We start from the raw sequence: 23,640 nt of genomic DNA on the forward strand, positions 1-23,640 counted from the left end.
GTTCCCTGCTAAAAGAAAGTTCTAAGGAGTCTATTGATTTCTTCCCTGTTGTTTTCCCAAGAGATCAATACAAGATGATAAATAGGTTTTGCTGAAAGGACAGATTGTATCATCGTTTCTCTTCTCGCAGAAGAGAGTCATCTTCCTTTCCAGGAATTCATTTTTCTCTTGGTCTTTTATGTTATTTGATCCCATAATTTTGACGAACATGCCCTTTGTATAAAGGGGGACCCAGGTATTTACAAGGTAAACTTCCTCCTTTGAAATTCAAAAATTGGCAAATCCATTGCTTCAGATTAGGATGCGTATTAAAGAAGAAGATTTGTCACTTCTCAAGGTTAATCTCTTGACCTAATGCATTGGTATATTGACTTAATATGGCTTTATATGCTTTTGTCTCCTCTATGGTACTTTTCCCATAAAGCATAGTATCATCAACAAATTATTAGAGGGTTGTTGGATCTAGGTCACTAGTGATCTTTATTCCTTTAATAGTCTTCTCATGCCTAGCTCTAATTATTGATCTTCCTAACGCTTCTACCATTAAAATAAAAAGAAAAGGGCACATTGGATTCCCCTATCTATTTCCCTTGCTTATTCCAAAAAAGCCTTTGGGTGATCCATTTACCAATATTCATAACTTAAAGGGATGATATGCATTCAAAGATCAAATTCACCCATTGTTTTACGAACCCAAAGGCTTTGAGGCATTTCCTCAAAAAGCCCCAATCCACTCTATCATGTGCCTTTTTAATATCTAGCTTAATTAACATATTAGGCTCTTTGTTGTTTTGAAAGGTATGTATGGCCTCTTAGGCAATAATTACTCCATCGAAGATGGATCTATCCTCAAAAAACCATGTTTGTTCCTTGCTTATCAGTTTTGGGAGAAATTTATGGATTATCTCTGTCATAGTCTTAGTAAATAATTTATATTAGTAAATAATTTACAAAGAGTATCACAAAGAGCTAGTCATTAAAGGTCTCTCATTTCTCCTTTTGGGATAAGGGCAATAAAGGAATTATTCACTTCCCTAAGGAGTTTTCTTGAATTTCGTACTCCTTCTAAAGTCTCTATTACCTCCATCCCTATGATGTCCCAGCATTTTTGAAAGAAACATGTCGGAAACCCATTCGGCCTTGGAGATTTATCAGGATTCATTTGCTTAAGGGCCGAACTTTCTTCCTCAAAGGTAAATTTTCCAACAATGCTTTATTTTGTTCTTTGGATATAGGCTTTGGGATGTTCTTAATAATGCTTTCTTGTGCCCTTAGGTTTTGGTTACCATTATTATTGAAGATTTTTTCAATGTTATTTATTGTCTCTTTTGCAATATCCTCTAGGTCCTCCAGTTTTTCCACGTCCTTAATTTGAATGAAAGTGGTTCAATTAGCTATTCTACATTGTTTTGTATTGTTGTGTTTCTATCCCCTGCATCTAGCTATGTTTCTCTTGAATTTTGTCTCCAAAACAGTCCTTCTTTGGTTAATATGTCTTCATAATCCTTCATTAGGCACTTCTCTCATTCATATAAGGCTAAATTCATCCCTTTCTCTATAACCTCATTGTTTAGATTCTCCAATTCTTCTTCCAATTCTTCCTGTTTTCAAAGTTATTCTAAAAGTGTTTAGAATACCATACGTTAAGCCTTTGCTTAATAATTTTTAGTTTGTTAACCACTTGGTAAAGTTTAGACCCTGTTAACTCAATTTCATTCCACCATTTTTCTATCATCTTTAGAAAGCCTTCATCCTTAAACCACATTAGCTCAAATTTGAAAAGACAATTATCTAGCCTTTTATCCTTTAAATTGCATAGTTCAAGTAGGTAGTGATCCAAACTTAAGATGGGTTTCACTTCCGATTCCAAAGTTAAGGGTAGTTCTGCCATATCCCCGTTTAAAAGAAATCTGTCTAGTTTCTCTGCAATAAAGCTGAATCGGTTTCTCCTATTATTCCAAGTGTAGCTATCTCTGGAAGTGGCAATATATGTTAGTCTTGTTGGTTCCCAAAACCGCAGATTGGAATCCTACGAGCCTTGCCTGCTCGATGCTGGGATATCCAACTGGTTAGGGCCAACTTGACGGGATCGATCAATGTGATCCAAATCCCCTGCACTTCCGGCTCTGCAAGACCGAGGCGGGTGTACCTGATCCTGGACGAAACACTTAAATCCAAGACACTTAAAACAAATCAATTAGAATGTGAATACAATAAAAGTTTTCCAAATGGCAAGAATTAGAGGAAAACTTTAAACTTGCGATTTATGAACTGAGAACAAAAGTAAATGATTGAAATAGTATTTTAAATAAGAATAAATATAGATTAATACAACATATGAATATATTAATTCCTCTAATGGAAAGAAATGAAACAATTGCCAACATATGGATTATGAATCAGGAGTAAAAGACCAGTGCCTAATTAAATGGGCAATCAGAGTCAACATTATAAGCTGAGACGTACAACTTTATAAAGTTTGATATATTAAACTATAAACAATTTTAATAATTCAAATGCGATGGATCAATTATATAAACGCAATTTTAAATAACTCTAAAATGCACTTTAACTCTTGTGGAGACAAATTAGACATAAATACGGAAACAATAAAATATTTCACAATATTTACGTTTATCGAATTTAAAATGCAATAATGATCCAATCCACTTATCTGAATATTAAAATATTTATAAAAAATAAATAAAAAACATTTACGAAGGACACAACTTAATAATAATTTAAAACTCCAAAATATAAAATAAATAATAATGCTGAAAATAAAATCACAATAGAGACATTCCTTACAGAAGATCCATCTATTGCAAACATATCCGGATCGCACAAAATCCACTCACTAGCTCAAATCCACAGGCTTAGTTCAAAAGTCCATTTCCCCGCCAATTGGAAAAATATAATATATCACAAAGCATAGGTAAGGAAAAAAAGTTAAAAGTATGAATATGAATATTGTCTCTCTTCGTATCCCTTCATAACAAAACACTAACCAAATTAATTTTATTTGGGTAAACTAACCAATATATAATTTTATTTGAACCCAAACATAATCGGCACTTTAGACTATTTTCTTTTATATTTCTTGGGCGTCGTTTATTTCATCTTCTCCTGTGCAATTCTTCACTCGTCAAATGACTTCCTTCATCCAATAGCAATCTGCCAAAACACACAAAGGGCACTGAAGGCCCTGTGGATGCCATTGACACACAGAGAGGCAAACCCGATTCAAAGATTGAGTCCTGGAAAACTCGCATTCTTTCTCAGGCCATCAATGTATATCGTTCCTCACCATAGAAAGATACAGCAAAGATTTTCGGTGCACAAGCATATATTTTTAAACTCTTCAATCTGGACACACAAATTTATGCTCCGGGAATCATCTAATCTGCATTATCGTTAGTCTTCATATATTTCTGAAGACATAAAGTTTCATTTTATATAGCTTTCTGATCATACGCTTGGTGACTCCACAATTCAGATCTGCAAGGGCTTCACCTCTCGTGTGAGCTTCATATTTAATCGTAAAAGGGCTTCACAGGAATAGTGCGACTCCAGCTGCTAATACGTGCTCCATGTGTAATCCTTTCACCTGCAACAAATATCAATAACATTAGATACTTATTATCAAATGCAGGCTATTAATACAGAATCCTTTCTTGGGAGGCTCCTGTACAGTCAAGAGGATTCATGGAACGATTAGTATGCCATGTAACCATTTCAAACCTGCCCCTTTTGAATCTGGAGCCTCACGGCAAAAATAAGGAAAGGTAGATAATTTCTGAACGCACTCTCTGAATTCATTTCCCAAAGCTTAAAACATGGTATAAAGGAGGTATAAAGAATTTCATATCAAAGATGAAGTCATGGTTTATTTGAGAAAGGGGCATTTTCCAGTGGGTACATATAATAATCTAAAAATGAAGAAGTTTGAGCCACGCAAGATAGTGAAGAGGCATAATTCTAGAAATGCCTATAAAGTGGAGTTGTCAATTGAATTGAATACTTCACTAGTATTTAACATTTCAAATCTGACAGAGTATTATGAAGGAGGTGATGGAGACGAAGTTGCGGAAGCGCAATGGAGTATTCCAACAACTAGTTCGACTACAAAGGAGATTGAGGAGATACTGGATAGTCGTGTTGACAAAAGTACAAAGAACAAAACTTATGAAGAGTACCTGGTCAAATGGAAAGGGAGGCCAATAGAAGATTCATCATGGCTAGCACAGGAGGAGGTTAAACGCCTTGGTTTTCCTCTGAACACCTAAGACGTGATGAGGTTACTTCTCAAATTACCCCGGGTCTCTAATGGAGCATCCTGGGTGTAAGAGCAATCTTGCATTACTCGAAAATATTTCCTTTTCATTTCTTGAATAAGGGTTGTCTCAGTGCAAAGTTGTTATTTCTGCAAGATTTCTACTTAGCAAGTTAGTCATACGAGCTCGAGATGTCCTAATTTCAGAGGTGGATGTTCATCTTGGATATATCAATCTATCGGTTGATGCTCAATGTCATATCATAAGTATTTATGGAGTTATTGTGGATTTTTGGTGTGCAATTTTGGTATAAAAACTTTAGGCTCACCGTTGAAGACCTTAGAACCCACAAACGAGCTCTGAAATGGGGTCGACTAGAGCTTGCACAAATCAAGCCCTGTTGATCAAAAGATGAGAATTATGAAAAGTGGTTAGAATAGCCAATTAAAGAAACAATTCAAAAGTTATGGACTTCCAAACTTGACCGACCAAAATTTCCAAAATAAGTGTTAAAGGTGTATCAGGCTAACTCTATATGTAATTTTAGAGTTAGTCGGTCTCAAGGGTTAGGGTTTGATGTCTAGGAACTTCTCAAGTAATGTAAAAATGTCTATTTAAGAAATGCTTGTACATTGTCTAGAACAACTCTGGGTGATAGTTCACAACTCTGTGTTACAAATTGTTGTAAAGAAGGCACCCATGTGAGTTTGCATATTGTATTTCAAAATTTTGTAATTTTGCATCTGCGACAATAATAAGAAGCCCATATTTTGTTCTTGCCAATTGTTGTTATTTCTTTGTGTATGTTATGTGTTTATGGTATTAAGGGAAGCACCCCTTCATCAAAGTGGCATCATTTGGAAGTCGTCACTTCCTCATGATGTACACAGGGGATAGGCCCATTAAAATCACATAGTCACAATGTATATTCGTGAATCACAATCCTCTTGTCTGCTACAATTTATTGATCACTAGAGAATCCATCTCAACATGGTTTACTCCCTCTGAATCAATACGATGGAGATCGTCGAAGGTTGACTGAATCATTTCCTCTATCTGCTCCCTCTCTTTCAAGGTTGCCTCTAATGAAATGTTAGGCTCCCTCTGATTCTCAATCTCCCTGTTCCTTGACCCAAGGCGTGGAGTCCATGCTTCCTCTCCATCCACTTAGTTGAATAAACCTTCTACCGTTTGCGTTATTGCTGATTGCATTGGGATTTAATGATTTACCATGCTTGATGCGATGCCCTTTTTATGTGGCTACTTTCACCTTTTACCGGTGGTCTCTATTATTTAACAATTCTTGTCAATACTTGTGCAACTAGTCCACGCAATGGATGAATGGGCTTGATCGGGGTTATATATGTTTTGAGTTCACTCTACTCTCCTTGATAATTCCCATGATATAAATTATAGATCTTTGGTTGTCTTTGTTCTATGCAATGAACTTTCTCCATATCACCTATCTACTAAGATATTTTCTTTGCTACCAATCAATGCTAGTTGATGTTAGGTCAAGCTTTTAAGCTATCCAATCTACTTCTCAACAAGGCCCATACTTGGCCAGGTTCATCTCGAATGTTGGACAAATAATAAACAGCCCCCGTAATGCCCCAATTTCATTGGGCTCATGAAAAAATTGATAAACCTTTCCTTCAAGCAATTTTCTTAATACTTATTTAGACTATATAGATATATCACGGAAATGAGTAAACAGTTATGATTGCAAATACTTAAGTCAATGAACATTGTATTAATCGAGCCCATAATAAATATAGCTACGAAAACCACTCGATTAGTAGAGAATTGTCAATAAATATCCACCAATGTATACACTGATGTATTAGATCAAATGAAAATCTTCACATTATTAAGCACTAAGTCGTCATGGGATGAATATAATTCTAACATAAGATTATTATAGAATGGAACCCTCTGAATTCACAGGGATCTTGTTACGTCCCAATTTTTGACCTAATCTAAAATGTTCATATAGCCGTTGAGGTTCACATGAAGTTAGTTGACTGTTAAATTTGTTATAATCTTGTGAAATGGTAAGATGGTTAGTCGTTTAAATTTCATATGAAGATAACATGCTAGTTGACTATTTATCATGAACTCATGGAATTGAAAAGGCAGTTAGCTATTATGATTATTTATGATTAATAACTTGTTATGGTAATAAGATTTAACTGCGGAGAATTTCCTTGTAGGGAGCACACTGAAGGAATGGAAGCATTGTCAGAAAAGAATTGGACATAGGAGCATCACCATCACTGGGCAAATTGGTATGAATCGTGAATCGCTATGGTTGACGACCTAGCGACTTGAACATCAGGATACAATTGATGGAACTGCATGAGCTATTAAAAAAATAATTTAATTAAAATATAATACATACCTCAAAGCATTTTGAATGATCTTTCACCATATTATTTTAATATATGTTCACCGACAACAATATATACCTATGTACATACACATAAATATAAAGTGACACCATAATATTATTTTCTTTATAATATAATGATGCCACCTTACAAATATATCTACATGTACATAGATAAATATAACCATAATATTTTTTATTTTTAACCTTCAAATCTTCTTCCATTCTTTTTATTTTTTATCTTCTTTGAAATTGATTGAACACTTGGCACATTTATTTGGCATCCAAGGGCTAAGATATTCCTTTTATGTTACGGCTTCTTGGAAGCCAAGGAGACACATTACCTTTTGTTTTTAAGAAATTGAGAGAGAGGTGGGGAGACACATTATTATTATTATTTTCCAAGCACCGACTTCCTTGATATAACATCCGACTTCTGTACTCATCACCCATCTTCTTCCACATTATGGACCACATATTTCATAGCACTGATAACTCTGTTGTTATCAACTGTAATCATTGCATTGTTCCTTTCCATGATTTCCTTATAGTGTTATTCTGTCGAAATCGTGAGCTATTTTCATACTAGGATTAACGTTCAAGATCTTCACAGTCGAAAGTGAGGCAGGTTGTTGAGCATCTAACAAGACCCCTTTCCTTTTCAAATCATTCCAGGTTATGTGGAGATCTAAAATCCAAACATTACAATATGATTTTCTTATTCATTTGTTGCAGCGAATCCGAATTACATAGCAGTAAGCTACAGCTTATATCATGATGCAAAATATCTTGCTTGATATCATAGGTTAGACCTTCTCTAAATTAGAGTTGTTTATGGTAAATAAATGCCAAGTAACCCTATTATGAAATCATGATTTATTATGCCATTGGAGATTAGAATTCAAATGATATTTCTTGCAAGTCTTAAAGAACACATTCTTCAAATCACAGATTGTGATAAGTTGGAACATATATTATTCATGAAAGAGTTGGTTGCTCTTAGATCCAAACACCTGAGACTCACCCAACTGTATAGCCAAGGAAAAGGGTGAAGAGGTGAAAGAAATGAATCTGTAATAACATGAAACAGAATCAAATGTGACATAACAATGTTTATCATTTTTAAAAAGAATCATTTAATAGCTCATTCATGATCATGTTTATTGTTTTCTCTTGTTGTCAAGTTGAATGGTGTGATTAGATACCAGGATGCTCAATGGCTGACAAGGTGTTCCATATCTATTCCGGGTAGGAAGGGCCTTTCTAAGTTAAAGAAAGTGTGGGGATAAGTTTTGGTCCGAGGTTGGGTGGTTAAGCCCCTAACAATGTTTCCCCTCTCCACGAGATGTTAGGACGTGCATCTGATAATGATAAGTTAAGCATTCAAACATCTATTGGTGACAGGTATTTTTACTTTTATGATATTTATACAAGTAGAAGGTATGATGGATTAATTTATATCGTTGAATTCAATTATTTCATTTGATGTAAGCAACCTTTCTCGTCAATGTAATTGGTGACCAATAGATCGGATGATCTTCCAATTGAATATGGAATATATCTATAGGATTGTTATTTCAATCTTTCATTTATATGAATAATGAATATGAGCATATCTTCTAATCTTATGTTATTGCCACAGTTAGCAATGGGAAGAAAAGAAATGATACAATAGTATCTGAAGCCCTAAATGATACAGTGGTATCTGATGCCCTAAGTGATACAGTGGTATCTGACACCCTAAATGATACAATGGTATATGATGCCCTAAATGATCCAATGGTAATTGATGCCCTAAATGATACATTGGTATCTGAAGCCCTAAATGATACAGCAGTATCTGAAGCCCTAAATGATACAACAGTATCTGAAGCCCTAAATGATACAGTGGTATCTGAAGCCCTAAATTGATCCAACGATAATTGATGCCCTAATTGATACAGCGATATGTGATGCCCTAATTGACATAGTGGTATTTGATAGTAATCGTCATTTGATATTGATATAAGCGGTATTTAATGGTAATCGTTATTTGATTTTGATATAGTGGTATTGGATGGTAATCGTCATTTGATCCTAAGTGGTATTTAGGGACTAACATGGGTGTTTGTAGAAGCATCCCTAGATTGATTTTGGTTTAGAATACCATGGTATGTAAATTTAAATTTCCATAGTAAATTCATTGATGGTGTTTCCAAATCTTAATTATGAAATTTTGTTAAATCTTAATTATGAAATTTTGTTTAACTGTTTGTAACCATTAATCTCATTCACATGAACATAACTGTTATAAATGTCTTCCTATAAAAATGAAGTAATAACTATATTCTTTGATATGTTAGTTTCCAACGATTCACTCCTCAATACTAAGGGATAAATACTTCAATCTCCATCCCCATTTATCTACTCAAAGTTTAGCCACAAGGAACCTCGAATCAAATTTCGCCCTTACCCATGGTTGAGCCCAAATATAACATATAAATTTATCTTCATCCATGTCTCGAAAGCATAGGTTTTCCTCTGGCTTTATTCATTGTTGTAGATAGAAAGAATGTTGGCAATTGTTGTAGGATCAATCTTTTAGATGTGTCCAATAATTCAAAAGTAGAATATAAACTTTCAATTTTCATTTTTCCTCAAATCTTTAGATCGCAACATGCCAGGCTTTCAAAGAATATTCTTTGATGTCGTGTGATGGCACGGGGGATTCACATTCACTTTTAATTTAGACACTATTCTCAAATACTTTCCATTTCCCTTGCATTCATTTTGGTGGAGCCCTATTTTTTGGTAAAAATCAGGTCTCCATTTATGGAATAAGGATTGAAAATTAGTGAAAATGAGTCTCTTTCCTACTTCACATGAGGATTGTGCTGACAAGGAAGAGATTTGGGGATTTCAGAGGTAGTATTGCAAAGCAAGATTACTATGTCCACCACAATGATTCTAAGAAATCTAATGTATCAACATGTGAAGATTCTTTACAAGTAGTATGATGTTGGGCAGAACATTCTATTCATCACAAAGATTCAGAGACACATCAATTCTCTACAGGCTGATATACTTTCAATATAAGGAAGCTTCAGTGAGTTTAATAAGCTTGGGCAACGAAATTCTGAAATTGACATTGCTGCTGATCGAGAACATATGAATTCTCAGGCCTTAGATAGCCCTGATCCAGTAAATCCACCATATTGTTGCACATGTGGACAGTTGTTCAAGCACCTTTGACCAGTTTGGTAAACAAACTTTTTGCTCTGCATAATGGGAATCTTTGTGTTGTCAATAACAGTTCAGTTTCTACAACCAGAGACTTCTAATTCAGAAGAATTAAGTAGCAATGGCATCAGTATTTTCTTAACATCCATAGCTGACAGTTATATAGCAACACACTTGTCAGCTACCTACAGGATATTTCTAGTAAATCACAAACAAATATCTGACACACAACTGGTGGAGCAATGCAGTCATAATTGTTAGCGGCAGATTTATCTCATATTAAGCTCACTGCAATGATATTGCCAGACATTTTCCGCATTTAGTCATTATGGACTTTGGTCAAAATTTCAGATCAGGACATCACGCTTCACCTACTTATCCTCAGAATAATTAGACGGTATTGACAGATGTTGGAGCATGAATGAGGGAAAATAGGTGTATCAGAAATGGCATTGAGAACGAGAATCGCATCATGATCTGACAGTCATCATACTAACTAATGTCGAGCCTGAGTGCAAATTATAATTCAATGGCAGTGAATATTAAGTCTGCAACTACAACCTTTGTTACCAGCACCTGATAATCTGGAAAGGATATACTGTAATATGTATGAGTCTTCAACTATGAAATTTGTGGTAACATATATTCTTGATAAGGCTTGGAGACATAGAGTCCAAGTCGTCCTGGAGAAGAATGTGTTAGCAAGGAAAAACCGATGGATGCAGAGGCTCAGTGGATACAAAACCAAAAATTTAGAATTAATGGCACAAAACTGAGATGCCATCAGACCCTTTCAATATTCAATACCATGAAGTGGTGGAATTATAGTGTTTATTATCAATCATTTTTAAATTTCACCTGATGATGGTTTGTGTTTTATACAGATCTGTAATGCATCAGAGAGGAGTGGCTCAAGCATTATTTAGATGGTTGACCACCATGCCCAACAACGCAAGCATGAGCATCCAGAAGTGCAACTTACGGAACCCTTCCAAATTTAGATTTCACGTCTAATCCGAGAAAGTTGTTCTAGCGGAAGTAAAGATTGATGGATTAGAAGCTTTCATGTTTCTGAATTACTCCAGACATTGCACAAAAGTAGGAATGAATTGTTTAAGAGCGGAAGATTCTCACCAGGATGTAACGAGTCTATGGAGATATGCACCCATGACGAATATAAACAAATCGACCATGGCAAAGTATGGAATTATGCTTGAAATGCATACCAAAAGCCCATGTTTATATGCTCAAATAAATGGTTTCATCTCCCTCAAGTTAAATTATATTACAAGTTACATTAAAGGTTCACAATATTCGGCTACTTGTTACAAAAGGGCGCGATGGTTGAAAGTGTCTCCTCATCGGTTATAAATATGATATGTAAAATCAAACAAGAAGATAGATAAAATTTCCAAACAACTTACATATTCATACTATAATGCGCATTTGATGTATTATATTCTTTCATTGGCAAATGAATAAATTTTCGAACTAAGCCCGTGGATTGTGGATTATTGAATACATTCTTATGCAATCCTCGAGTCAAACTGTATTGGATGGATCATCCATAAGGAGTGTCTGCAGTACACTTTTAATTCCGGCATGACCTGTAAGAAACATTTATTTTATTTTATTTGCATGAAGCTTTAGAGTTAAAATATTACATAATTTCGTCCTTTATAATTATTATTTTAATTTTATAAATAATTTTATATGATAGATAAGTGTACAGGATCAATTATAGCATTTTAAAATCAAACATCATAGATATTGAGGAATGTTTGATTGTTTCCAAATCTATGTCTGGTTTGTCTCCGAACCATAGGAGTTAAAATACATTCTAGACTATTTTAAAATTGTGTCCATATATTTAATTTGTCGCATCTTGATTACTAAATTATTTATAATTTGTGCGTAGAATTCTATAAAGTTGTATGTTTTAAACTTATAGTATTGACTCTATTGCCCTTCGGCACTGATCTCTATGTTACTCTTGATTAATAATCCATATGCTGGCAATAATTTCATTTCTTTCCTTTGAGGAATTAATATATTTATTTGTTGCATTAGTCTATAATTATTCTTTATTTAATACACTATCTAATTTATACAATCATTTACTTTTGTTCTCAGTTATAATTTGCAAGTTAAAAGCTTTCTATAATTCTTGTCATTTTGAAAGCTTTCATTATATTCGCATTCTAATCAATTTGTTATAATCATCTTGGATCTAAGTGTTTTGTCCAGGATTAGGTACACCCGCCTTGGTTTTGCAGAGCCAGAAGCGCAAGGAACTTAGACCACATTGTTCAGTTCCGTCAAGTTGGCCATAACCGGTTGGATATCCCAACATCAAGTTGGCAAGACTCGCAGGATTCCAATCTGCAGTTTTGGGAACCAACACATTTCATCCGGAATAACCCATAAAATAAGGATGAATTATTCACTAATTCATGATGTTCGATATGGTAAAGTGTTGATTCGAATGGGTAGAGTATTCATTCTCACGGAGTATATCTCCTTACTTTTATTTTCCTAGTCTATGATTATATCTGGGTTACACCTATGAGTCATTTATTCATATTAGAAACAATTTATCAACCTAAGGAGTATCAATCATATCCACAATATCATTCATATTGGTTTCAATCAGAGTTATTAGACATATTGAATGAGAACTCTTTTTCTTTTTCAAAGATTGTAACCTGCTCTAATACCATGTTATTTTTCAGGATCGCTACAAGTGTAATGGCATTGCGTGTTAAGGTGTGTGTTTTCCAATTGCAGTCTCTCCTTATATTTATAAGAGAGTGAGAGAATAGACATGTTCCTCCATGGGACATGTTTGTTCATTACCCTAATTAAACTCTAATTATACATAATGTCTCCTAATGTATATACTATATATATACATATACATATATTCATATCTTGATGTGATTTATCCAAGTAAAGCTACAAAACATCAACATATATATATATATATATATATATATATATATATATATATATATATCATATGATCCTATGTTTTCTATTTACTTCAACTAGAATTTAGATTTTACGTATGTGATGGATTTAACATATACGTTCCTTGTATGTGATGGATTTTATGTATATTACAGTGTTTTCTAAGTTATATTTAATAAAGGGTGCATGCAATAAGTTTTAAATCATTAAAATCCCTAAACTTCAAGGGTTTTTTCATTTTGTCAAGTCGTGGCCTAGTCACAAGTCGAGTTGGCCTTGTTGAGTCCAAGTCAAGTCTGAGTTTGGGAACTATGTTTCAAACACATCACTACTACAAGAGTTACTCGACAAAAAGAATAAACTAGAAACAGATAATATAATGCTCAAGAACAAAATACATGCTATCCAATCTAAAAATACCGAACTAAAAATGAGTATCATATAGATCTCAACCTCCGTCTCTTCTGCTATCGCAAAATCCACAGGCTGCAAATAACAACTCGGTTCACAGGTTCAACAAGTTTCTGAAATCAAATAGCTGAAAGAAATGCAACAAGAATTAGACATCAAGCAAACGTCTTTAAGATCCAAAATTGAGTCCCAATTGAAGTCCTGGGCAACAATTCACAATGGGAATGACCCTCTTCCTTCCTCTCCTCTTACAAGGGCGAAAGCCATTATTCAATCTAAACTTTTGGAGGCTTTGAACAAGGAGAACGAGAGAGTACAACCTAAAGGTTCATCCATCATTGTCATTGCCACTGCCACCAATGACTCACTGGATATGGTGTATGCTTTTCTTAGGGACCGTCTTGAGCTCCACGATATAGGGGGCTTGGATTGGCTATGACTCCACCCTATTCCATCGATTCCACAATCTCTCAGATAGACTTTGTGTGCACAAAGCAAGAAGGAAGCTCTTCCCTCTTCCTTCGAAGATATATCTTGTTGGAAGCTCTCAAAATCACAAGTTGTTGAGTTAAAAAAGGCACAAGGCCTTGTGACAGATGCTAAATGTGACAGGAAGTGGGTTGTTATCACGAACCTCAAGGTTATTTGGGATTCTCCGCCTGGTTGGGAATTGATGTTGGCCACTAAGACAAAATGATAGTTCTAGCAGCAATCTAGTAGTGTGGAGCCTCAGAGTAGTTCCTTGCTTGTCTATTGTTGGAATGACAACGATTCCTCATGGTCCTTGCTTGGTATTTTTGAGGATGCTCTTGATTCTATCGAAATTCTTCTTGTTATAGAGACTCACGAGATCCCTACTCATCCTCTTCTTGGTGTTTTTGGTTATAAGTGGTCTGCTTATAGAAGTCATATTTTCTTGCAGGGTTCCTAGTTTTGGTCATCTTGCTTGCTTGGTCAAAGACCATCTTTTCAGCAGAACTATAGCCCACACCAACAACTTGGCCAGATTCATGTGGATCCACATCAGTCTGTCAACGTCTCATTGCAGGGATATCTTTATCGTGGTATGTTAATTTCTACTAGCTTCCTTGTACTACATTGTTCAGAGCACTAAGAGTGGTGACCCTTTCAAGGACCTTCATGAGCACATCACCAGGTTTTCTACGATGGGAGACATCATTGTTCCAAAGGATTTAATGCACAAACCAAGGACCTTCAGAACCCCCTCCATGATCGTAGGTCAAACTTTGTTTGTTCTATGAAGTTGAGTTCTGACACTATGGGCTTGCATAGATTCTCAACGGATTGTCAAGGCCCCCTTAAGATATGTACACCACCTTCTACAATTGTGTGAGTCCTCGGACTTGGTGATCCTAAAGGACCTCCCTTGCTTCCTTGGATTGGATCAATTCACCTGCTAGCCTTACTGCAATGGTGCGAGCATGGTCAACTATGCTCTTTCTTATGCCTTCTGTTAGGGTTTCCACCCCCTCTCCCTCCCTTCACCAATCTACCCCTTCCACCTCTTTCTCGATCCATACCACTCCTCCCCTTGTGGCAACCACCCGCCCCACCCAACTCACCCGTACTTCCTTTTGCTATGCCAAGAGCGATCATGACCTCTTCCTCCACCACCTCAGACGACTCCCCCCTCAGGACTCATTTATTGTCTATGATGATATTGCCTCCACAATGTGAGAGTCCTAAGCGCAAGAGTTATTGGCCCTTGAATCAGTGGTTTGATGAGGGTTGCAAGTCCTTACACCACTCACTTCACTTTGCCTTATCTTCTTCTTCCCCTAGGCTCACTTAGTTTAAGCTCAACTATCGTTGCCTTCTTCGCCATACGAAGCAAAGCTTTGTCTCGATGCAATGTAGATCTCTCTGCTTCACTTCTGCAGTCTCCACAGCTCTTCTGGCGTACCCTTTTCCCTCGCCATCATCCTCTTCCCTCCACCCTTGATCACAGTGCTCTAGTCTCTCACACCTCCACTCTTTATGAGATCCCCAACCAGCTCCTACTTCACCTCATCCCCCCCCTCACCGCACGCCTAGTTGTCACCTCTTCACCTTGTCTAACCTTGGTGGGGCCTTTCCATACATGTACAATAGAGGGTTGCAGACAAGGAAGGGTTTTGAGTTGAGCTCTTCAAGTTTGGCTTCATTGTTTTGGGCTCCTTTCTAATAGTATTCTTTAACAGAGTTGTCTGTACTAGGTTCCCTAACTCCTAGTCGCGATAAATCATCCATCCAATTCACAAGACCGAGTCAATTTCTGACCTTGATAACTACAAGATTATCAAGATCGGGCATACTTTTGCCAATCCCTATAGCACTGTGTTGAAAACTATTTTATCCAGGGAGCTTGACTATCGATACTGTTGGGCTAGGGGGCAATTTGGTTTCCGTACAGATTTCCAAACCACGAACCATATTCTAACTCTACAAACCATCATAGAGAGGCTCGAGATTGCTCGACAAAGGTTTATTGTTGCTTTGTTGACTTTCGCAAAGCTTTCAACCCTATTCCTTGAACAACTCTCTTCCAGTGCCTTAGGGAAATTGGGATCTCAGAGACTCTAGTGACTGCTATCATGAGACTGTATGAGAGCGTGGTTGGTAGATTTAGGACTCGGCAAGGATTCTTGGATCCTATTCAGAGAACCATAGGAGTGAAGAAAGGTTGCCCTCTCTCCCCCAGTCTCTTTGATATTTACATTGATTAGCTCAAGGCCTTCATTAAGGACTTCTCACTTCCTGGGGGTGATTGTCAACTACACCAGGTTCTGATATCCATCTTGCTTTTCGTCAATGACGTGGTTCTTTTGGCTTCTTCCACCACGGGCTCCATCGGATCCTTGATAGCTTAGCTTCTTGTGATGTGAGAAAAATAGTTGTGAACCTAGGTAAGACCCGGGTGATGGTCTTCAATTATTTAAAGACCTTTCATCTTTACTTCTATTTTCAAGGTCCTGAGATTGAGACCACTTCCTCCTATACTTGGGGGTTAAGTTCTTTGGACCTTGTTTCAACTTGAGATCTACCATGCAACCCCAAGTTAAAAAGGGGCTTAGCTCCCTTGTTATGCTTGAGAAAGAGTGCTTCATACATCACTTCTAGGATACCACGACCAAGATGTCCAGGGCACGACCTCGCTTCAGACCATATCCCTCAATGCTTGACTACTTCTCGCCTGTGGGAAGTACCTAGGCTCTTCTTCCTTCATGCTTTGTTTCTTTGCTTGTTGCTTTACGATTTTCACTTTCATGTTTTATTCTTTTCGCGGATACCGTTCGATGCTCCCACTACTAGTTGTGGCCATGTTGTAATCTCTTCAATCCCTTATATCTACTTGTGGTCTCTGGTTGGAGATTCTCCATAATCGACTTCTCTTCACATACATCCCCCTACAACTCAGCAGAAAAGGAATGAATACAATTATCATGCACAGAAATACGGTTTCTTTGCTAGACTCCGACAACCAACATTGTTGTAAGGGAGTTTTTTTTTGTCATCATAAAGCTGGTACCGAAACAATCTCACGGAAACTCAAAAGCCCCTTGCAAAAGTTCAAAAGACAATAGTTACAGAGCCGTTGAAGAAGCCCTCACCAAAAACAAAATGGCATCTCAAATGTTGATGATAAATACCAAACATCAATGTTGACTCTTCATAATGCAAACAGACAACTGGCAGCTCACGGCAAGGTCACGATGCCAAGTCATCGACCATCCAACCAAAAAACGAGGGTAGACAAGATATAAAAAGAAACAATGCCAAACGAAAGACATCCCAATCGCCTTAACTGAGGACTCCTCACAATTCAAGCATTGACAACACACGATACCACATTGTTTTTCTCTTGTGATGAATAATGTAATAGCCAAATGAGAAGGAGACATTACACCATGCAACAAATCAACCATGTGATAGGTGATGGAGCCTAATTTTGTGTTTCCAATTGTACACATTTTCATTATGGACCAGTACATATATTTCATTCAATTTGCAATCTGTTACATGAAAGGGTGGGCTGCCTATGACAACATGAAGACATGCTGACCTGCTGATCACAATTGTTGAGTCTATTTCATTCAAGAGGTCCTTTATTTGATGTCAACCTTATGGAGTATATGTGTATCAGTAGCAGGGGCAATGGACAGGGCAGATAGAGAACAACAAAGATTTATGCAACAGCGAACAAAAGATGATTATGAGTGATGAGTTGTGCAAGGATATGTCATACCAGGTGTCAAAGACCGCACAATTATTGTTCTCAGCAAATATGTATGCAATATGGTGTTTGAAATAATATCTTGTACGAAAAAATATGTAGCAGCAAATTAAATGTGAAAATGTAATCATATATAAACATCAGCACACCTTGATCACCCGTGGATATGGAAAGTACAAGAGCAAAAAGAGGTATGGTATGTGTTGGTTCCCAAAACCGCAGATTGGAAATCCAAGAGCCTGCCACTTCTCCGATAGGACTTCTCAATCAGTTTTGGCCAACGAACGGAAATCACTTAGATTCCCTTGCACTTCGGGCTCCACTACACCCAGGCGGGTAAACCTTCACCTTGAACATTGACTAACCAGTTCAAGGGTTTTCTATAGCGAATTTAAACTTTACGAGTTCCTCGGCTGGCAAGGTCCTTGAACTTGATCAGAATGAAACTGAAACTGGATGCTGAATAATTGATGATTGAATGTTTTGTATAAATTTTGTAAATAATGAATTTGATGCTTGGAGGAGGAATATTATAGATTTTCTGACTTCAAATAAAAGACCAGTGCCTTCGCTTATCCGGGCGATAGAGTCAACTTCGAAGAATTTTTACATACAACTTCATAATGTTCAATGCATTTGTACTGCCAATAATTTTGATAATCTAGATGCGACAGACCAATTATGATGCAATCTTAAATTAGTCCAAATTGAATTTTAACTCTACTGAGACAAACTAGACACAGCTGTGGAAACAATTAAATATTTCACAACACCTGTGATGGTCAAATTTAAAATGCTTAATTGACCATGTCTACTTATCTGATAACAAAATCATATGTAGAATTTTAAAATATAATTATGAAGGACGATTCGCCTGCAGTTTAAATCTCCACGCCATTAAAGGTAAACAAAAGACATTTTATTTTATTATTAAAATAAAATAATTTTATAATAATAAAATAATGGAATTTTATTATAAAATCATATTATTGCCCTTATCTCTCCATACAGTAAATATAAAATACTTCTTTTCTATTGAATGTCTGAATGTTCGGATATGTCTTTTTCAATGTCTTTCCCTTCTCCAACTTTTCACATATTTATATCTTTCCTCATTTAAAGTTATGACTTTTCTACAATGAAGAGTCATTTCTCTCTAAAAATAAATAATTTTCCTTTAAAACTAGATAACTTTTCTTCTTAAATAATTACATCATAACTCCCCTCTAAACATAGTCGGAAGGCCTTAATTTTACATAAATCAATATAGTTTTAAATTTATAATAACATTTCCCCCGACACATTCAGGTTTTGATTAAACTCGCGCATCACTTCTTCCTTACACGGAATCCACGACATGGTAATTGGTAGATGAAATATTCTAAACCAATTGCTCCCGTATTTGACTAATTCTCAGTTGTTGTCTTCGTTTGATAATATAAATTTATTGCAAACTGTATATGCCTGTGCATTAGCCGTAAAATCTCTGGCGTTTTATCGTATGGTTGACACGCTATTTCAACTTCTACAGGACATACATGTTATTCCTTCCGCCGAATGTCTTCCAGATTATTTATGACTCTGATGATTGACAACATTTTTGTCCTGCACCTGGTCTAAGCTTCACAGACTTCACCTTGGCATACTCAACATATGGAAATGAGAGATGACATCTAAACTGCATTAGTATAAAAAATCGCAGAAGTTTCAATCTACCCACACCACGAACCAACAATAAATCTAAAGTATTATCATCATGTTCTGCCCTGTCTTGAACCGATGGTTACATATCAACACACCAAAAAAAAAAAAACACCTTGTCTAACAATCCACTTCTCTTCCTCTTTGGCACCTCACGATTTGACCCTGTCAGCATCTCATCTATAGACCCTTTCACATCAAAATTATTCTTAATGTCCCATTTTCGCTTTGCGTCCCACTTCGGGCCTGTATCCCATTGAGCTTCCGCATCCCATATTGGTCCAGGGTCAGACACTGTAGAAGAGATGTCTTCCCGATCAAGAGTTACTGGATTTCCCATGAACATCTTGAAGAATCATTTGTTGTGCTTTGTCCTGTCCATCCTTTATCTGTTCGGGACTTCAGTCTTCGGGGTCTAGTAGGAATTGCAGATCCTTGCACTGTTATTTCATCAAGATCTACAGATATTCGGCTTGATGTCATCAAAATTGAATCTATACTTGATAAATTTGAGGCTCTTGGCAATCTTTCAATATTTGATTTTCTTCCAAACATATCAGATCGATTCTCTGATACATCAATTGCCAACCCAGATTTCCACCAGCAGTACCATTGCTTGTTGTTGGTTCTGGTACAGGGAGATATTCAAGTTCATAGTTGTACTTTGGCAAGCAAAAGAATTTAAGAGCACTAGCTACAAAGTACCAAAATGCTTTAGGTACTTTTCTGAAAGCTCTAGAACATCACTCACGAAACCATAATATGCAACTGCAAGACCTGCGTGAATGTCACCAGTTTGGACCCACTCAACTGCAAAAACATCTGTCACTGTTATACTGCCCTTTACAATAGCTAATGCAGCAGAGATAGGATCCCTAACCCCCATCATTGTCGAAACGAGGGAGTTATCAGAGCCTGCAGGAATAATTCCAATTGGGACAGTCATTGCTTCTTTCGGATCATCTCTGTTAATCAAATCATTGAGAACCTGTCATTTGTTTATTGATATTTATGATACTGCCGCACTTTACTATCATATGACATCTCTGATGTATCTTAATATGGTGCAGGTTGGCTATCCAATACATGTTTTTTTTATCCCTTCTTAGGTGCTGAAGGTTCCCATCTTTGTTTTGTATATTATTGAAACGTATATATCATAATCAATAAACAATCTTCTCCACCATCATTTCTTAAATAGAGACTCTAAAAATTAGAGTTCCATCAGTATGGACCAGTCATCATATATCCTGAGATGTGAAAAATCCCAAAACTGCAGATCAAAGGCGTCAGCAACTACACAATATTATAAGCAAGCTATGGCTATGAGAAATGACAGTTAACTATTGATATAAGGAAAACATGAAATGGATCTATCAGGTTTGCATAACGCTTAAGGATACAAACAGGTGACAAAAATATTTATGCCTATTACATGTTGAATTCCTCACCACAAATGATTATTATTTGCATACCACTCTCAGGATTTGGTGTCTGAGTCTACTGTAATGAGTGTTGGAGACTACTGCATAAAGCACAATATTGCCGTCCTTGTCTGAAAATGCAGTCCAAAGTCATGCAGTGTGAAGTTCCAGATGGAATACTTTACAGGCACAGGAAAGGAACGAGTGCAACCAAGCCACCATTTTTATAGGATAACGACTTCAGAAGTTTACACCTGGAGTAGTGGTGTCCAGGGAAGATTCAATCCGTACATATGGAAACATATCACGGGTCACGTGGATATTTACTGAAGAAGCATTTCTTTATTGGTCGAAATGAGTAATATGTTTACATATATGAATCGTTCTAACTCTATATGTGTCTTGGCAGGTATACGATTGGGTCTTGGAGTCTTCACGCACGGGAGAAACTAGATGAAAGTATAAACGCAAAATGCGTATATGAGGTTGCAGAGGAAATAAAATATTCGAGTTTTAACAGGAGGGCAGTAAAGGAGAGTTCCATGCGGATTAATGTTTGGCAGATGAAAAGTATAGCAAATAAACACCCACGGGAGTGAAAGATATCGCATCAAAATTTATAATCCATGGGAGAAATACAACTGCCGATCAAAATTCGAATCATATTAAAAATTAATTAACATTGTTTAGTTTTAATGAAAGGATGCAACGTTTGGGGAGGTAACCGTTTGGGCCTCTATAAATGTGTAATAGAACATCAAATGACTACCATTCAAATACTTTCAAAAAAGGCTATTAACATTCCTAAAGCATATGTGTTTTAAAATTTCTCTTTTGAAAAGGACTGAAGTTGAACTAAGCGTTTGGACATTAGGATTATTGGACAAGCATTTTAAATACTGTAAGAGAATGTGTTGAGTGGAGCATTAACATCTAGGTGTCTTCAACGTGACTTTTTTGCAGTAAGGTTTTTCATTGGTTTTAGAGTTAAATATTATATAGTTCGTCCTTTACGATCTTTTGTTTTTCTATTAATAATTTATTATTGGGATAAGTGGATTAAATTATTTGTTGCTATTTAGACCTAATAAATACAAATATTGTGGAATATCAAAATTGTTTCTGTATTTGTATCTATTTTATCCTTTTAGAGGTTAAAACATTATAGAATAGTTTTAATATGCATAAAACGAAATGATTTGATGCATCCCAATAATTAATTTGTTTATAGATTTAATATTATAATATCATAAAGTTGTATGTAAAACTTATAAATTTGACTCTATCACCCATTTAAAACTCGGCACGAATCATTAACTGTTCATATTTCTCAATCTATGTGCTGGCAATTTTCTAATTTTTTTCTTTGAGGGATTTGATACTTATTTGTTTTAGTAATTTATTTTAAATTTTCCTTTCAGCAACTTACAACTCTACTAAAGTAATTAAAATTCAAAGATTATTCATCATTCGTAATTCGGAAGTTTTTCCTTAAAATCTTGCCATTTAAGGAGATTATTTTTGCACTATATCTATTTGCTATAAAACATCTTAGATCCAAGTTTTTCTATCCAAGATCAGGTGTACAGGCCTTGGTTTAGCAGAACCAAAAGCGCAGAGGATTTAAATTAATTTGATTGATCCTATCAAGTTGGCCAAAATCGATTAGATATCCCAGCATCGAGCAGGCAAGGCTCGTAGGTTTCTAATCAACGATTTTGATAACCAACAATAGGTACACACGTCATCTCAGCTCGATGGTGATGGTTATGACTTATGAGGAGAAGTCTATACACCTACTTGAAATACATGATGCTTCTAAGACTAAGTCCAGCAAGTGAATATACTATGAGAAACCTTAGTTGATCACACAATGTGAGAATGACATCTATCACAGATACAAAACATTAACACTCACTCTTAGCAAGAGAGAGATCATTCAAAAGTCATGGTGTGTCTCAACTTGACAAGCACAATAGAGTTGCTTCTTATAAACTTAGACACTGTCTGTTTCATATATCAATTGCTGCATCAAATAATTATTTGTTTATTTTTGTATATTTTTAGTTTCATTATTATTATTTAATATTATTCATTTTATTATTTTAATTTTTTTTTTTTATTAATATTAAATTCCATATCGGGAATGGGACATGACAGAAAACGGCAGGGCAGGTGCAGTGGGTCAAGATTCCATAGGATTAATTGTGATCTTTTCAAGTGTAATGCTACTATGCTTAAGATACAAGCATACACTATAGAGATCTGGTCATTGTCTTAATTAACTGCAAACAGTGCTCAACATTATTAACTCCAGTATTGCTAGATCATTATAAGCTTACCTATCCAACAAAGGATGTTGCAGGTGTAAAGTTTCTGCAAATTCTGTGCCTCTGATCAGACTTGTAAATCTATCCTTTTATTGCTGAAAATGAACTTCTTAAATTCTTAAGTATGAAGTAGTTGTCAACCTTTATTCTGATCTGATAGTAGTTTTATCTCTGCAATAAATCGACTGGATATTGTTGCTTGAGGGAGCAGACTTAAATGTATTTGTGTGTTCTCAAAACTACAACAATAACCTCCCTAAATATCATGACTAAAGGGCATGTCCCTCACTTCCTAAGTTGGCACATATAAACTCTCCCAGAAATCGGCGATTTACAAGAATGGTTAACACTTAATCAGCCACTAACATAATTGTTCAGTTAGCATAAAATATTAATCACTCTTTAGAAGTCGCCACATATCACAAGAGGTTTATAGGAATATATTAAATGCTATTCATTAGATATTTAGATGGAGAAGATTAAGTGCGGTCTGCACACTCAGACCTGTAGATTATCTCGTTACAAACTTAGCAGCAGGGAGATTCAAAAGACTCTACCTTATGATGCAAAATAAGTGCCATAATGTAAAACTTAGTCTCCAAAATCATAGAATAACTAATCTTGACCAAAATATCAATATACATTCTAGCTTAAATGTATGCTTGCTATGGTAAGTTGTGACCCAACA

General features: G+C 35.9%; 1 protein-coding gene and 1 pseudogene across 2 annotated transcripts in view; both read right to left on the reverse strand.

The window, feature by feature from the left end:
• Positions 1 to 23,640, reverse strand: part of LOC149541961 (transferases, transferring acyl groups) — a 185,652-nt gene that overhangs the window by 85,034 nt on the left and 76,978 nt on the right. The window lies entirely within an intron of this gene.
• LOC149541962 (sphingoid long-chain bases kinase 1-like) lies at positions 3,534 to 20,385 on the reverse strand (annotated as a pseudogene).

This window comes from Cupressus sempervirens, chromosome 8 (assembly GCF_028749045.1).
Source record: "Cupressus sempervirens isolate cs-2001-9-10 chromosome 8, ASM2874904v1, whole genome shotgun sequence".
Taxonomy (NCBI): domain Eukaryota; kingdom Viridiplantae; phylum Streptophyta; class Pinopsida; order Cupressales; family Cupressaceae; genus Cupressus; species Cupressus sempervirens.